Genomic DNA, 17,711 nt, shown 5'->3' with positions numbered 1-17,711 from the left:
CTCATCCCATCCCATTCCATCCCATCCACTCTCCCCACCTCATGGGGCAGGAAGCATCCATGCTGGTCCCATAAGGCCAGGCTGACTTTGCAGGAGCTGCACTGCCTGGCCATGGGCTGCACGCCAAGCCGCACATGTGGGATAGATTAGGCACAGTGGCTTAGAGGGGCTTCTCTTGCTGCCACTCACCTATCCGCCGTGTGGCAGAGGGGATGGCAGGAAGGTTTTCACAGCTGGAATAAATTGGGAGGAGGAGGAGGAGGGGTTCGGGAGAGACAAAAAACAACATTGAACTCACGATGGAAGAAAGACAGTATTAGTGGAGGTAATGGAGAAAATATGTGTGTGTGTGTGAGAGAGGGTATTTTATTTACAGCCTGTTTGTTTGGTGCTGCCCACACACGGTGACAGCTGGGCAGTGGCCAGGCTCCAACATCCCAGCAGGCGCCTTGGCTTGGCAAGGTAAGGAGAAATAGGGGAAGGGAAGAGGGAAAGATGGACAGGAGGAGATGGGATTAGGAAGGAAGGCCCTGGGAGGTTTGGCTGGATGGGAAGGCACCTCATGGATGGCTCCCACCAGGACCTTGGCCATCTGCTCAAACGCATTTGGTGACAGTGGCAGTGCCATCAAGGAGCCACAGCAGCCGGCACCGACCCCTCGGTGCCTCCCGGGCAGGGATTACACAACCCAGAACTCCCCGGTGGGAAGTTTTATTCTTCACCCTCTCCCTCCCCTCCCCGTCTCATGAAATATTGGAATTAATATCATAACACATCTTAATAATATTATCCCTTGTCGAGTCCATAAAAGTCCCCTCTTGCATTACGGCATTTGAGAGACTATTAAGTTTTAAGGCCACGAGACCTCCATGAAGGAGAGAAGTCATTTCCATTTTCCCTCTGTTCTGAGGGTGCTGGGCTTTATGGGGCGCTCAGTGGTGGGGACTGATGATGCAGCACGTGGGGCATCGCAGTGATGGGGACCAGGCCTTGGCAGGGCATGGAGTGGCTGAACCATTTCTTGTTCCTGGCTCTTCCCAAACTCCATGTTTCCTTGCAGATACTGATGTCCAGGAGAAAACGAGGCGATGCTTTGACCTTCAGTGTTATGAGGATCTGGGGTGAAGCAGGGCAGCCATCCTCGCGTGCATCGCTGTCCTTCTGCACATCTGAGCACCCCAATATCCCCACTGAGCACAACATGGTCTGACAAATGAGGGAAGCCGTGCTCCAGAGCAAAAGCAAGAGGAAAACCAAAGCCAACAATGAAAGAAATGGAGAAGGTGAAAATTTCTTCCCTCTTAAGCAAAAGTATCGCTGCTAATGCTGCTCACAAGGGTAATTTTAGCAGCTGGGTGGACATAAAGCGCCAGGTTTCTGCCCCTATGGAAACCAGTGTGTGATTTACCCCACGTCCAGCAGCTCCCATGTATTTCTGCCATGCCTGTCTTTGCTGTGATGCCACGGAAGGGTCTGGTGCAAAGTGCCCCTTTTCTCCTAAATCATAATGTGACCAAGATTGAGCCTCACAGAAAAACCCCTCCTGCACTAAGAACCAAACAGAGCATCCTGCTGATGGCTGGGGGGGGTTGAGCACGCGACCACCCCAGGCTCCAAAAACAGAAGGCCAATTAAAAAAAAAAACCCTTTTGCATTTCTTATTATGTAAAATCCGCTGCTCTTTAGGGCAATCTCATGATTATGAAGGGGTCAGGGGAACTGATTTATGATTAGAGAGCTCTTGGCATCGGCAATATTGTATATGTTTTAATTTTGAACCTTAATAATCCATCCAATATGCAGCACTTGATCATGACACTCATTTCTCACGTATAATTTTCCAAGACTCTACACGGACACCTTCACCTCCCCTCCCTCACACCGAAATCCAACGTCCTGTGCTGGGGCTGAGCTGATGAGGGGGACTCAATGGGGGGGTGGGGGGGTGCAGGATGCCCACTCTGCCCTGCTCTGATGGGATTCCCCACTCAAAGCCACCCAACCCATGTGCCCTCCTTCCCCCCACACCCATCTCGGCTCCTTCTCCCATCCGAGGTGTTTATTTAATTGTTTTCCCCACTCCTCGGTAGCAGCCATTCCCTGCCATTAAACCCTGCCATCCGCGTTCTGACTGCGTAATTTAAAGCTATAGTTAAATTATGACTTCTCTGAACCTGTTGTGGCACTGACGCATAACCCTAATTAAATGATCACATCCATTCTAAAGCCAGTCTTTTCTCCCCTCAAACGTTAATTACAACATAAGAGGCTTTAATGGCTCGCCTCACCTCCAGCTCCTCGAAAGAAAGGTCATGCGATTAATTTTCGTCATTAATCTTTTCCCAATGTGGACATTGTGCTGTCACTGGAGCCTATTAAACCCCCTTTGTCCCCCTCCCCTTCTTCTCCCTTCTCTCCCCTTCTTTCCTCCCCCCCATCCCTAAGTGAACGAGAGAACAAAAATATTTAAGCTCCACTTTGGCTCTGGTGCTACTTCAGGTGAGCAGGGCTGGGGATGGTGGATAGGAGATGTCCCAACACCCCACATCCCACCTCCAACACTTCATGTCCTGAGTCCCATATTCCATATCCCACATCCCATGTCCAGCATCCCACATCCCGTCTCCCACGGGTACAATTTTGGGCTGCTGGGGATCCCCTTAGTGCAGCACAGCAAAGCCAACACCCTGGTAGCAGAGATGTGCAACCAGCCCTGGTGGAGGCCCTGCAGCAAGGCCCCTTTTTTTCCCCCTTTCCAGAGGAGATGGGCATTTTTCCTAAGCTCCACAACATTCCTGCAGTGATTTAAACCCCAGCCCTGGTCCTGTTTCTCCTGTTTCTCCTGCCTGCACCGTGCAAGCTGGAGCGCAGCGCACGTTTTGCTCATTTCCAGTATTGTTTCAGCTGAAACGAAGGCCCCGAATAATTCCCTTTTCTGCAGGGTGATGTAAGTGAGGAACGAGCTGCTCCTCGGGGCTGGGGGCTGCTGGCAGCAAACTGCTGGAAATGGCCAGTTTGAGCAACAGGGAAAGAAAAGAGCCCTGGGATGTGGTGATGGTGAGGTCTGAGCATCACCGCTGTGTGCCCCACTTTGAGGGGCCGAGTGCTCCTGGAGGGTCTGACCCACTTCCTGCCGCTCGCTGACATCCTTCTGGCTGTTCCCAAGGACGAGGACTCAGGGGGGAAAATCCGGGAGTGTTTTAATAAAGAAGAGACAGATGGAGTCACCTCGCTGGGTAAATGTCGGAGCGGGAAGTGGTCCAGCACTGAGGGGATGGAGAAAGAACTGGAGAGATGCACCGATCCTGCTCTGACCAGGATCCCTCCTTCTGTGCTCTGCTGTGTCTCCTTTGTGCCCTCGAGGGCTCTGCTCAGGAATGGGAAGCCAGGCTGTGCCCCTCCCTGGATGAGCCCCATCCCACTGCAGCCCTCAGTGTGGGTGAGCAGGGGATGCTCAGTGCCCACCCAGCAATGGGAGACGTTCTGGGGCTCTGTGGTGGTGTAATCCCTGTACAAAGGTGTGAGGAAAGGGATGGTTCCCCTGGGCTCATTCTGGTTGCGGACCCTCAGGTGGGATGGGAGATGTGCTGCCAGCAAAGTCCCATCGAGGAGGTGGGGGCTGTGAGGAAGTGATGTCCTAAGGCTGAGTCTGTGATTGTGGTGGGGGCCGTGCTGCCCATAGAGCCCTGTGCAGGCAGCTTGGATGGCTGGTGTCCTGCTCAGGGGAAGAGCTGCTCCCAGAGCCGGGAACGCTCCTTTTCCCCTAACACAGACAGCACAGGGAAAGGTAAATCCCTCCAGTGAGAGCCGAGACAGCGGATTGCATTCAGAACAGCAACCAATGCATTGCTGCTGGGAGTTGGGATCCAGGCGGTGGCACCAGCAGTGCTGCCTCATGGGCACAGGGCGCTGCCCCCCCATCCTGTGTGCCCAGGGACTGACATCCTCCTGCCAAGTTGTCATTGCCACTCCAAAGGCACCGCAGGATTTCTGGCTCCCCAGGAGCCGGGCGCTCTGTGCTCACAGCTCCGATGCTCGTTGTGGCCCTTCCCAGCCCTGAAAGGCAGCAGCCGTGGCATCCTGCAGGACTGAAGCAGCAGTGCAGGACCTGGCCCAGCTCCTAAGGGACCCACGTGTGGTGGTTCCGTGTCCCCGTGGGCATTTAGGAGCAGTGATTTAGGAGGAACAATGTATTCATCTCCTCTGTAACCACGAGCCAAACTTGTGGGATAGGAGCATCCAGTGGGCAGACCCACGGGCCGTGTCACATCCCCCACCCCACAAACCCCCTCTGACCCACAGCGTGGGCAGCAGCTCAGCCCAAGGCGCACACAGCACTGCCCAGGGTGGGGGTCCCACTCCTGCCCGGACCCCATTGAACCAGAGGGGGCAGAACCCCACGGCACCTCACTGCCCGCCCCGGGCACCCGCTGCTTTTTATCCCTTTGTCCCAAGGACGTTGGGGACATCACGTCCGCAGTGCTCTGTGTAGCAGGATAATAATAATTAATAACCATTAGCAACAATAAGGATAATACCAGCACCAGGCCGGACTGACTGCGCAGAAGAGACACTTCTTTTTTTTTCTCCCCTCCACTTTAATGAAAACAATGATTTGACTTTGAGGAAAGTGACTTTTTTTAAGTGAAAGCTGGATCTTCCCCCCCCCCCCAGCAGCTCCTTCCTCGCCCCCTCCCTCCTTTTTTTTCACCCCCCCCCTTTTTTTTTAACTCTCCTTTTTTCTCTTTCTTTTAATACTCTGCGTTCTATCATGCAAATCCCCTTTCAAATTATGAGAGTATTAGAGCCATCAGCGGTAATGTCACCGCCACAAAATGAGAGCAGGGACTTAAGCACCTAACGAACAATGAAATGTGCGAGCCCTGGGACAGGACAATTAAGAACTGGGCTTAGCCAGCCAGGGAAATTTATTGCTATCAAATCCATATTTCTATTTTCCCCCTGAACAGTAACCTATTTGAATATGATTAAAGGGTTTCATTAGAGCCGGGAGAAAGGCCCCGTGTCCCGCCGTTCCCCGTGAGCTCACAAACACAGCGGGGGGGTGGGGGGGGCAGAGGGACGGGGATGGAGCGGGGTCACTGGGACGGGATGGGACGCTGGGGAGGGGATGAGGACGGACTGTATGGGCAGCAGCACCGTGTTGGCCGCGGGGCCGCCCTCAGCCTGGCAGGTGAGGGAAAACAGCACAAAACTTTCGGAAAGAAGGAAAAGAAAACGGCTCCATCCCCGCGCATCACCCGGCACGGAGCATCCCTGCCCCTTCCCCGCACCCAGAGCCGGCAGCGCAGCCTGAATAGGAAGCCACGTCCACCTGTTTGTACCGAATGGTTCTAAGGGAGCAGAGGGGACATGAACTCAGCTCTCAGTTTCTCTTTTCTGGGTAAATAGGGGTTGGTTTCTCTGCAGTCCTTCACTGCTGCAAGCGCAGAACCCGGCGAGTGCTGGGGTTGGGGCTGCAGGGAGCAGAGCCCATAATCCCAGCCCCCAGTAACTCCTGTGCCCTCTGACCGCCCCCCGCAGCCCTTGGAAGCAGGACCCCCCTTACACGATGCCACTCGCTGTGCAGCAGAATTCCCCTCCTACACACACATTCCCAGTTATTCTCAGCACCCAGAAGCCCCATCTCCCACTTAACCCATCTCCCACTTAACCCACCTCCCAGCACCCCCAGCTCTTATTAAACCCAGCTCCCACTAATCCACAACTCCAAGTTATTCCCAGCTCCCAGTAACCCCATTTCCCAGCTAACCCCACCTCCCAGTTAATCCTGCTCTCAGTAACCCCAGCTCCCCTTAACCCACAGCTCTCAGTTATCCCCAGCTCCCAGTTAACCCCGTCTCCCATTAAACCCCATCTCCCAGTAACCCCAGCCCCACTCCGATCTCTCCCCACGCCCCATAGGGGGCCGTCAAGTTGTGCCCCCCAGGACGGAGCCGCAGTGCTGCCCCCCCTCCCCACGGCCCTCCCACCGCCGTGCGCCCACCCCCACCCCGGCGCAGCATCACAGCTCCTAACGAAACGGAACTGCTGCCAGATGAAATATATTACTATTAAATACTTAATTCTTCTAGTGAGCGGAGAGCAGCCAGTATGAATACGATTATTAAAGAAAATTACTTTGGCTGATCAGATATTTCTGCATACTAATTTCTGACCCTTCTTTCCTCTCTGCTTGCTTCTCATCCCTTAGAGACCAGGACAGATAAAATTCCATCACAAATAGCTGATTACTGGGGCTTGCATTAAAATCAAATTTTTTCCTGCCGGCGCTCATGTCCTTGCCTAAAGTGGAGGCAGCAGCTGTCAAAAAAAGAGAAAAAAGGGGGAAAAAAAAGCCAAGATTGCTCCAGATCTGAAACCCAAAAACTTTGAGGTGATGTCACCTCGGTCCGGGGTCGGGAGGATCCCCCCACCTCCCACCCATCGCCCACGCTGTGGTCATCCCACTGCAGCTCAATGATGCCACCGAGAGCAGTTTGCTCCCTTCCCCGCTGCCTCCCCCGCACTGTACCCAGCCTGGAAGCCTCCAATTTACCTGCTTTTAAATAAAGACACTTGTAAAGGTGTCACGGAGCTGAAGCCCTAATTACAGCCTGAGCATGTTAATTCGCCCAGCGGCTCCGCAAGCGCCTGTCGGAGCGGGATCCTGCCCCCTGCCTCCCCCCCCCCGTGGGTTTGGCCGTGTGGGAGTGGGCTCAGGGCTGTGCTGATCACATCACATCCTGATGGGAAGGGTCCCTGATGGAGTGAGCTGCTCCGGTTTGGGGTTGGGACTGGATGGATATTGAGATCCCTTTCAACCCATGTGCTGTTCCATGGCTCTGTGATTGCCACGTCTGGCCCTATGGACATGGCTTTAGGGACATGGCTTAGTGGGCATAATGGTGATGGTTGAGCTCAATGCTCTTAACAGGTCTTTTTCATGGTGTGATCATGCTGGTGATGGGTCGATTGTTGGTTGGACACAGTGATCATTGAGGCCTTTTTGAACCTTAATGGTTTTACGACCCTATGACTCACTACCAGGAACATGGCTTCAAGCTGGAGAAGGGAAAAGGGAAAACCCCTTTATAGAGGGAACATGGCCCCATAGCCTCCTGGTGGCCCCAGTGAAGGACCTGGGGCTGTGACCAGCTCCGGGCACCACCTGGGATCCCCTCTGCCAGCACTGAGCCCAGGGAGGTGTGTGCACCAGGGCTGGGAATGTTTGTTTTTCCTTATTGACATTCTCCAAATAAACGCTGGGCAGCAGAAAGGGGCTCAGGCACAGCTGTGTGCCAAAGTGTTTGTGATACAAATCCTTCTCCATAGGAACAGGTGACAGCAGGGCTGTCCCCGGGCAGCGCCTGGAGGGGCCTCTGCTGCAGCTCCTGGCTGAGTGTGGGGGCTGGAAATGCGATTCAGCCTCAGCTTCCAAACAGCTTTTTAGAAGAGCCTCATCCCAAGGCTTCACAAATGGCTTTAGGAGCAATGTGTGCCCATTGTGTGCCCTGGGGCGGGCAGAGCATTCATTGTGGGATGAGTTTCCCCATGGGATATGTGGCCATAACCTGTACCCCCCCACCACCTGAGCCCACAGCATCCCTCGGGGGGTGACGTGCTCTGGTCCCATATGGAGGGCTGAGGTGGGACTGCAGCTCCTGGTGCCATAAGCTCCATCTGAGGGGTCCCCACGCTGCTCCATTTCTTCCTGGTGCCACTGGGCTGAGCCCCATGGGGACACCAAGGATCGCTCACAGGGCCCTTCCCTGTGCCCCACACTGGGGCTCAGCCATCACCTGCAGCCCCGCTGCCCCCCCGGCCCCGATAACTCATGGCAGCAACACTTGCACAAATCTCTAATTGTTTAGTTTAAAGAATTGTGTTTTGACCGCAAGGGGATTTTGGCTGGAGCTCAAGAGCTGATAATGATATTTCGCTGCCAAGACATCTTCTTGGCTCTGCCTCTGTTAATGTGCGCTCACAAGAAGCTCCAATTAACTGCATCAGCTCTTACGGAGGAGCAAGAGTGGGAGAGATGCTTTCTTTTCCTGAAAGAAAGGAAGAAAGAGAAAGGAAGAGAGAAATCAAGCAAGCAATCAGTGCCAGCAGCCCCGATGTGCCCACGTCGAGCTGCAGCCCCGACCTTGCTCCATCCATCGGCAGCGCAGAGAACAGCCCACGTTACAATGGTGACGGGGGGCCGGAAGGGGCTGCTCTGTGCTATCAGGGTGCCCAGATCCAGGCTGTGCTCTCAGGCTTCTCCCCATCCACCCCCACTCTCTGTGGGTTCAACAAGCCCGGAGATGGCGGTGACCGATGTGTCTGGGGTCCCCGCTCAGACCCAGGCCGGTAGGTGCCGGCTTTGGGGCTCGGGGTGCAGCGGGGGCTCCTGACCGGGCTGTGCCCCCAGCAGCAGGGCCGGGTCCTGCCCCGCAGCTCCCCTTACGGAGCGTGAGGACAGGAAGATTTAGGAGCGGGGATGCCGCACAGCGCAGCGCGTTGTTTGTCCTCCTTTGAAATAGGAGGAGCGGGAGCGGGAGGCGCTGACTCACAGCTCCTCGCTGGCGGCGGGGGGACCGAGCCGGCGCTGCTCGCCTCTGTTGCTTCAGGTGCAGCTCTGTTTTCCTACATGTTAATTTTTTCCTGTTTTATTATCCCATCCTTCTCCCGCTACCAGAAGCCCCGCGCTGCTCTGGGAACGCTTCCTGCAGCCGGGACACCTCCGGGCTGGGACATTCGGTGCCATTCGATGGGGCGGCACTCAGGGAGGTGGCACTCAATGGGGCGTCCCATAAAAGCACCCATAGACCCCGGGGGGCGCCTCTTTCTTGGCCCCTTTGGGCAGGGTGCAGACTCTGGGTTCAGCAGCAGAGACGCAGGTTGCTCTGCAGGAGGGGAGGGGACTCATTGTGAGCACACAGTGTTTGCTTCGAGAGCTTTTCCTTCTTTTTAAAGTGTTCTTTTAAAAACAGAAACTTTCGGGTGCACTTTCTAAAGCTTTCCTCTGCTTTAATGGAAGGTGCTCTCCCCTCGAGTCAATAAAGATATCCAGGACACAGATTGCCATTTGGCCCTCTGATCATCTGCTGGATTAATTTCAACTAAATTATGGGGAAAGAATGATTGATTATTGTGATGATTAAGAATTTATCCTCATATAATACCCTTCATCTGCAGAGATGCACCAGATATTACAGCCGTAGGGATGGGAAGAACCCCTGTGTTGATTCCAATGACCCGGCCCATAGCAGCAGCACGGTGCCCACAGCCCAGCATTGAGGAGGGGCAGAATGGGGCAGGTGGGGCAGCTGCATCACTGGGTCCATCTTTCAAGGAGCACTAAGACTCAGCTTGGAGGTGTGCTCGCACCTTGCCCTGCCCATTGCCCTCGTGTTGTGTCCCCAGTGGGTCCATCTGTGGGTGCCCAACCAGCCCCACACACCGCTCCCATAGGGGAAGGACAGCGTGGCTGCAGCCATCTTTCCCAAACGCCCCCATAGCAGCACAGCCCTGAGCCCCCCCTTTCCCGGCCCCTTCCCCGGCCTCAGACAGTCCTCAAACAACAACTGTCTGCCCGCGCCTAATCCCTCACAGGTGACCTCAAGACAGCCGACGCCTCGGCTCAGCTCTGCATTCCTCCGTGCTGCCTTAACCCCTCCGGCCCCACGGGGCTGTGCCGGGGTCCTGCTGGGGGTCCCTTCCCCGGTGCTCCCCTTCCCTGCAGGGCCGGGAGCCGCACGGTGCCGCCTGGATCAGCCCTTCCCAGCGCTCCCGGTCAGAGGTTAAAAGCCTAATGTATGATTATAAAGCCCAGAAGAAAAAGCCTCGCATTCTGCCCTATAAATCTTCCTAACAACTTCAGCACATGTGGGAGCCAGACGATGCCCCAGCTCCGCTCCTGTACCCACTGCGCTCCGACTCATCACCGCGACCCCGCGCTGCACCCTGCTCCTCCTGCTGCTGGCCCTGCTGCTCCTTGCCCAGTGCTGGGAGGAAGAGAAAGAGGGGGAGGAAGAGGAGGAGGAGGAGGAAAGATGTGCACTCCTTGCCCATCACCTGGAAGGAAGAGAAGGAGGAAGAATGCTTTCACCTCTCCAGCCACCACTGAGTCCCTCAGTGCACTGCAGGAGGCTGCTGCACAGCAGGTGCCATAGCACAGCAGTGATGCCCCATGGCAGTGGGGCTGTATGGTGTAAGCACAGCCCCATCCCAGGGCCCCATGGCACAGCCCCATGCCCACACACCACTCTCTGTGTCACTGGGGGACATCAGCTCTCCCACTTCTGCTCCCTTCCACGCTGGGCACTCATTTCTGTGTTTCTCTTTACCTCAGACAGGACACTGGGAAGCAGATCTCTCCATGTGTCAATAACCCGACTGCAGCAGGGCTGTGCCCATAGCACTGGATCACCACTGCTTGATCAATAAGAGCATTTATACCTGCACAGAGATCTGCCGCAGCATGACAACAGCTGTGGGGAATAAAGGCTCTGCTTTGCTCTTCTTCTTCCCCACCCTCCACCCCCCTCTTTTTCCTTAATATATACACATATTTTTTAGGAGCAATGCCAAAGTTTCCGGAGATCAAAGTGAAAGCAGTGTCCAGAGATGACTGAGACAATAAAATGGAGAGGAGAGGAGAGGAGAGGAGAGGAGAGGAGAGGAGAGGAGAGGAGAGGAGAGGAGAGGAGAGGAGAGGAGAGGAGAGGAGAGGAGAGGAGAGGAGGACGCCTCGTGCCCCGCTCAGCTCTCCCCCATCAGTTCTGTTTCATCCCCTCTCACCTGGCTGTGCTGGGAGGGCTCTTTCCAAGAAGAAAGGCAGCAAAGCACCAACCAGAGGGATGTGCCTGGGAACAAACAGTGAACTGCGCCCGAGTGCCTTTCAACCTCCAAATCCACCTAAGCACCACGAGCCAGAGCGGATCGATGCCACTGATCAAAACCCCGAATGTTTGTTGCCAGAGCTCACAGCTGTCCCCCAGGCATTGGTTATTGGGTAACGTGTTCTGGAAGCAGCCCAGGGAGGATCGCTCAACTTTCACAAGGTATTTGCTCTGGGCTCTCCTTTCTTCAGTCTGCTCTGAGCTCGGAGCTGTGGCCGTGTCTGTGTGATGGGGCTTTAATCCCGGCCATCACGGATCCACAGCTCTGCCTCTGACCCAAAGGCAACCAGCTTAATGCCAGCAGGGAAAAAACACAGCTGGCTGGCTGGGTTCTGCATTATATCAGCCATGAGGACACAAAAAACCCTCTTTTTTTACATTAAAAAGGAAAGAGCCGAGAGTTTCACTTTGCCACACGACTGTCCAGGCTTTAAAAGCCTCCCAATTTTGGGAGAAGTGCTGAAAGTGGAGCCATCCCATTGGGCCACACAGAGCAGAGCACAGAGGGCAGAGCCCATGTTCTGCCCATGGCACGGGCCGGGCCGGGTGCTGCTCTCGTGGAGGACCCCAGCAGGGCTGCTGCCACGTGTTGGGTGTGTGGTGGGACGTCTGCAGGCAGCATTCGATGCTGATTTGCTCCCAAAGCTCCGTGCTCAGCCGGAGGTGCAGTGCCATGGCTGTGCCCTGAGCTCTGTGCTCCGTCCCCTCCTGCCCACAACACATGAGCTGAGGGCTCCCCTCCATCCCCGATCCCTTCCTGAGCCGATGGGAGAGATAAGTGAATCCCCCGCGCCGCCTGACAGCCGGGTAGACATTAATAATTATGTACTATTTAAGGCTGATTGAAAATGAAGAGGTGGAGGTGTTGGGACAGATGTGGCAGTGCCAGATGGATTGTGATTAGATTAGCACCGTTCCATTTGACGGGATCTGAACCATGCTTTAATCATTTATTGTGAAAGCTCCGCTCGGTGCCGGCACGCGGGCGCACACCTCCCTGCAGCTCCGCTGCCGTCGGAGGGGCTCAGCCGACTCCGAGCCGAAGCACAGTGTGTTTACAGCGGTGTTCCAGCCCTACGCCCTCCCTCTGCCTCTCATCTCCTTGTTTGTACAAAGCTGCCCGTGCTCCATACACTCCTGGAGCAGCAATCCCTGCTTTGACGGTGCCCATCACACCCAATGCATCGCAACTGCTCTGAATGCAGCACTACAGCTCGGGTTGAAAGCAGAGTAAAAGCAGAGCCAGCATCCACTGCGGATCCCCGGAGCCATAGCAGGAGGCAGAGCAGGATTAGTGTGTAACTGGAAAGGAGCTCAGGACCCTCCCCGGTAGCGTCGTGCAGTTTTAATTATTGTAAGCGGTCTGGATCTCAATGGATGGAAAAACGTCTTATTGTTATGATTCCCTTCAAACGCAGCAGGTTTTAGTTAAACACACACCCGTATCTATTAATCATGCAACATTTAAGATGGAGCTGAAGTAATTAGCCAAGAGTCAGGCTGCAGGGATCACCTTAAAATCACACATCGTGCCGGTGCCTCTTGCACTCCTCATTGCACCACTTTTGTTTAGGTTTTCCTGCTCCTTACACTTCAGATCTGGGGCACCGCAGGATGGGGATCTTTGGATCCCAGAGCATCCTGCATCCTGGGCAGCACCTCTGGGACGCGCTGTGCTGCACCCACAGCAAGGATGAACCTCAGCAGCAGTGAAAGAGGGCTCTGCATCCACGTGACGTCCGTAAGGCACGTCCAGATGAAAGGCAGACAAACTGCAAGCTATTATTATACTGTCTAATATAGTTTAATATGTGTGCACTACTTTCTATAGAGTGCAGTACAATCAAAACCACATTACATCTGCATGTGGGTCGTTTTCCTGTGCTGAATGGTTTCCAAAACAGATGTGAGCCCTTTGCCCCTCTCCTTGCTGAGGACACGATGTCATCTTTGCTGGTGATGCAAAACCAGACCCCACTGAGCCCAAAGCTGCCACATCCCCACAGGTCGGGGGCTGCGGCACCACGTCCCACCCAGCCCCAGATGTTCCCACATCTCCAAAATGGGCACAAAGTGGACACATAATCATTGAGTTGGAAGGGACCTCAAAAGTCAGTCAGGTTGGACACCCACAGCTCCATCAGTGCTCACAGCCCCATCCCCAGCCCTTGGGGGGTCTCCAGGCATGGGGTATCACTACCACTGGGTGCCACAACGAGTGTGAATGGAGCAAATCCTTGTGCTGATCGCCCCAACCTCAACCCACCCTGCAAAGGTTTCGGGGTTGGGTCTATATCCCTGTGTGCAGCACTGAGCAGCAGCCCCAGCCCAGCTCCATTCGGGGCAGCACTTTTAGGGTCACTGCAGCCGCAGCCCCGTCCCCTCCCCGCTCTCCCCGGCCCCGCGGTTCTGCCGCTGCTCCTGTTTACAGAAATGGGAATTTGCATGATGAAAATAACCCGGGACGGATCTCGATTTTTTTACTGCCTTTGGCAAAAGGTTCGGAAAAAAACGGCGCATAGTCAATTACTGGAATTTTTAAACACAAATAATATTTTATGTGATCAGCGGGCTGGCTCGCAGCCTGGGCACCGCGCTCCAACGGCACTTATGAAAGGAACAAGCCATCAATTGTGCTGCCGCGCACAGGAGCCTGTGGGCAGGTGCAGCCCGTGTTGACCTTAGCGCGCAGCCCTGGGCTCGTTTAACCCGTGCGCGATGGGCCGGAGGCGCGAGGCTCCGCTTGGCTCTGCCCGCTGGAAACTTCTCCCCTCCCTCTTTCCGCCGGACCCCGGGCAGACACGGAGCGGGGAAGCGGAGCGCGGTGAGACTCGGTGCCGTCGGTCTCGGAACCAGCCGCCGGCGCGTTAAGGGTTAACTGACGCGGGGCCCCACGCGCTCCCCCAAACCCCCCCCCCCCGGCTGGCAGCCGCCCCAAACCAACAGCACCGGGACCTCGTTCCCAGAAACGCCCGAGCAGGAAGGAGGGTTCCGGGAAGGACCCGCACACGGCAGCGCGGGGCAGGAGCCCTCCCAGCGCCGCAGCATCACTACGGGACCGGGGCTGGGGAAGCTGTGCTGGCCCGAGGGGCGCTGCCAGCAGGGCTGGGTGCTGGGTGCATCACTGCGGCACTGCCATGGATCCTACCCCTTCAGGAGGCAGGACAACGTTATTTCATTCACTGGTCACAGATATGTTTGATTTTGAAGCACAACGAGCTGTCACTTTCCAGACCCTCTGCCAGCTTCATCCCCCCACATCCCCAAGATCCCAGCACTGTGCAGCCCTGGAGGTGTCATCCCTGGGCAAAATGACCCCTGCAGATAACGGGGATGGTGACAGCAACGGGCCGCCTGCCTTGAGCAGGAATAGGCTGGAGGAAAAAAAACCAACACTGTTGTTGTTGTTCCAGGGCCAAAGGGAAGAAAAATTCCTTCCCTCTGCTGGGATCTTTAACACCTGGGTAGGGTTTCACCTCTCTTCAGGGTTTGATAGTCACTTCCTAACAGCTCTGGATGGATTCTGAGTGCACCGAGTCAGACGGATTCTTTCCACCCATCCCACACTGCCCAGACCGTTCCTGGCAGACCCACAGCAGGCGCCAGGCCGCTCTCATGGGTCTCTGGGTGCTGCCATTGGGCAGGGCACTGCTGCAGGGAGAGCCCCATTGCTGTGTCTGCCTGCTATGAGCTGTCAGACAGATGCTGCGTGCCCCCAGCGAGGGCTGCATCTCATTAGGGGAAGAAATGAACCCTTTCAGCAGTGGTCACAATTGTTAAAGGCTTTGGGACCTATCCAGACCCTGGCGGTGGTCACCCAGGGCAGACTCCCCACCCATAAAGAGGCTTTGGGTCTGCACGCTCGGCACAAGGCGGCCTTTCAGGGAGCAGGGCAGCATCTGAGAGGGCTGGGAAAAACATCTGGGGAGGAAGAGGGCTGGGGAATGAGGCCACAGGCTGCCCAGCCCACCCCGGTATGGCTGCGGGCAGGAGAGGGACCCGGCAGGGCTCTGTCCCTGTGCAGAGTGCACAGCACCGGGGAGCTGAGATGAATCCATGCACGGGATACTCCGTGTTGGGCAGAGCTGCGGGCAGTCACTGCGTGCACAGAGCACCTGGAGGCTGTGCAAGGAGCACAGGAGCAGAAGCACACACAGAATGCACCTCCTGGCACAGACAACCCCGAGAGGTGGGAGCAGAAGACGTCCCTGCCAGGTCGCTGTGCACAAACACGTGTGCCAAGTGTATAAGTGGGTGTGCAAGAGTGTTCATCCCCCACGCATCAACACGGCGGCAGCAGAACTCCTGCAGCCCCCAAACTTGGCGCTCCCAGCGCAGCGCAGTCGCGAGGTTAAGTAAATATCTGACTGCAGGCTGAGGAAATGAGTCAAAAAACATCGAGAAAGAAGAAACGCAGATCTCCGGAGGGACCGACGCCGCTCAGCGCCCGTCCCTGCACGGCTGAGCTCCCACCCTGCCCGCCCCACCGCCATCCCTGTGTCCTCGGGTGGTGACCCTGCCATGGAGCTCCCCGTGATCATGGGGAAAGCCCAGAGTTGGGGATGAGCTGCTGGCAGCCCCTCATTGACAGCCCCACTGGGTTTGGTGAATGGCACCGGGAGGGCATCTGTACAAAGGCTGAGAATGAAACAAAACCAGCAATCACGTCTGATGGGAGAGCACGGGATCCTGGGCTCCCCTCGCGGCCCCCCCTCCTCCCCCAGCCCTCCTCAGGACCGGGCTGAGTGCAGCTGGCTCCGTTTGGCTAATTGGCTCTGTCAATCATGTGTCAATCAGGTCGGCTGCTGCCCGGGTGCCAGAAGCTTCATTGCGGGGGCTGCGGTGGGTGAGTGGTGCTGAGTGGTGCTCAGGGCCAGCAGGGATGGGTGCTGTGTGCACCATGGCTGACCCAGAGGAGCAACACCAACCCCACCAGGCTGCAGAGCCCCGTGTGTGCCCAGCAACATGGATTTAAGGCTTAATGCTTTGTTCCTCGGGCAATGTGTGTTCAGCTATCAGGTATCGGGAGGGAAATCCCTGTTCCTCCTCTGGGGGGGTGAGGAAAGGGTTAATGTGAGGAGATGAGGTTGGCAGATCCCCCCCCACCATGTCACAGCAAGGAAGCGGTTAAGCCGGAGGTGCCACCTGGGAAGCACAGACAGGTCTGAAGATGCTCTGCCAGTCACTGCGCTGTGCAAACAGCTTTTCCTTCCTGTCCCACCACACCATCTCTCCATGATACAATAATTACCCAAAGCTCACAGCCAGACAGAAAGGAAAGAAGAAAGAGAGGAAGGAAGAAACAGCAGATCCTGGTGTTGGTGCTCCCAGCAGCAGCGCAGGGAGGGGACAGACACCGCTGCTCCGAAAACAAAAGGGGAGACCTTGACTGCGTGTGGATCCCGGCTTTGCTTATGGAGAGATCAGACCCTGCAGCTCCCAGGTGCAGGAAGCTGAGCGTGGGGCACTGCCAGGTGGGCACTGCAGCTGCCCCATGGATGTGGCACTGCGGGCACTGCACTGCACACACACGTTCCTCTCCTTTTGCAGGAAGGGAAACTGAGGCACAGTGGGGTCAGTGAGGGGCCCCTGAGCAGTGGTGGGGGAGAGACACCCAGCACAGCTCTGCTCAGACCGCAGCAGCCAGGAACACTCAGTGGTGAAAGAGTTAAAAGCTCCGGGCCCAGCAGTTTGTAGCCCGTGGCTCCTTTCCCCTCTCCCTGCTTTACAAAACCAACCCCACATTATCAAAAACCTGCCTGGAATCCTCTCAGCCAGTGACACAGAAAATTCACATTGCGGAGGCTGCCAGGGCGACAACAAATAGCAACAGTAAATACAGCTGCCTGGGGCCGGCCGGAGCCCTGCCATGGGCAGCCGTCACGCTCCAGCTCCGCTCTGTGCTTCCAGGCGATGGGGATGCTCTGCTGCTGCCTCTGCTGCTGCCTCTGCTGTGGGCTCTGCTGGGGCACCTGCAGCTCCAGGGCCTTAATTCCCACCACAGCCGGGTGCCCCCTGTGCCCATCTCTCTTCCATCCCTCTGCTTTCCATCCCTGCAGAGCCGGGGTTGGGGCAGGGATGGAATCCCCCATCACCGTTCCTCATTCCTGCACATTCCCCTTTTCCTCCTCCTGCAGACACCACTCAGCACGTCACACCTGCCTCGCTCACATTAGCACCAGGTAACCAGGCCCATAACTGGCCGTGCTAAAGGACACACGCATTTCCCTGCATTAATTTTTCCCCACGCCGTGGCAGGCTCCCAGCCCTGCTCTGCATATCTGATGTTTATTTTAAGTCAGTCACCGGGTGGAAGCCGCATCCCTGCAGTTCCTGTTCTTAATCTCTGCTTTTCTCCCTCTTTTCCTCCTCCTTCTACAGGTTTATTTGACACTGGGCTCATGGGGGCCGGACTGAGGCCAGTTGGTCGCTGTGTAACCTTGGGGTGGTGGCCATCACTGCTCACCTTTTTGGTGCCTGGATGGAGATGAAACTGCCCCAAAATCAGCCCCACAAACCCCACCTTTAAGGTCAAAGCAATGACAAGAACTAAAAGCCGATTAGATGGAGATGGGAAATGTCCCTCTTGGCTTAGCAGGGGCACAGAGCGAGGTAGGACACGCATTGGTTGATGTGTTACCCAACCACTAATTGCTGCGTTACTCACAAAGGGAGGTGATGCTGAAATGGGCACAACCCTGTGGGCTGCAGCCAAGGCAGATCCCCCTGCAGAGCATCCCTGTGCCCACCAGCCCAGCTTTGGGTCCATCCCGAATGCTCCGCAGGGAGCAGAGCAGCAGCACCATGAGGGCTGAGCAGGGC

The 17,711-nt window shown here is 55.9% G+C and overlaps 1 long non-coding RNA gene across 1 annotated transcript; it reads right to left on the bottom strand.

The window, feature by feature from the left end:
• Positions 1–7,846: 7,846 nt before the first annotated feature.
• On the bottom strand, positions 7,847–12,646 carry LOC107324807. The gene is made up of 4 exons (XR_001559569.1): positions 12,403–12,646; positions 10,789–10,853; positions 9,171–9,332; positions 7,847–8,054 (listed from the first exon to the last, which is right to left on the bottom strand). It is a non-coding gene; the product is annotated as an uncharacterized LOC107324807 (long non-coding RNA).
• Positions 12,647–17,711: the final 5,065 nt, after the last annotated feature.

This window comes from Coturnix japonica, chromosome 26, assembly GCF_001577835.2.
Source record: "Coturnix japonica isolate 7356 chromosome 26, Coturnix japonica 2.1, whole genome shotgun sequence".
NCBI lineage: Eukaryota > Metazoa > Chordata > Aves > Galliformes > Phasianidae > Coturnix > Coturnix japonica.
This window is presented reverse-complemented; position numbering and strand designations above follow the sequence as displayed.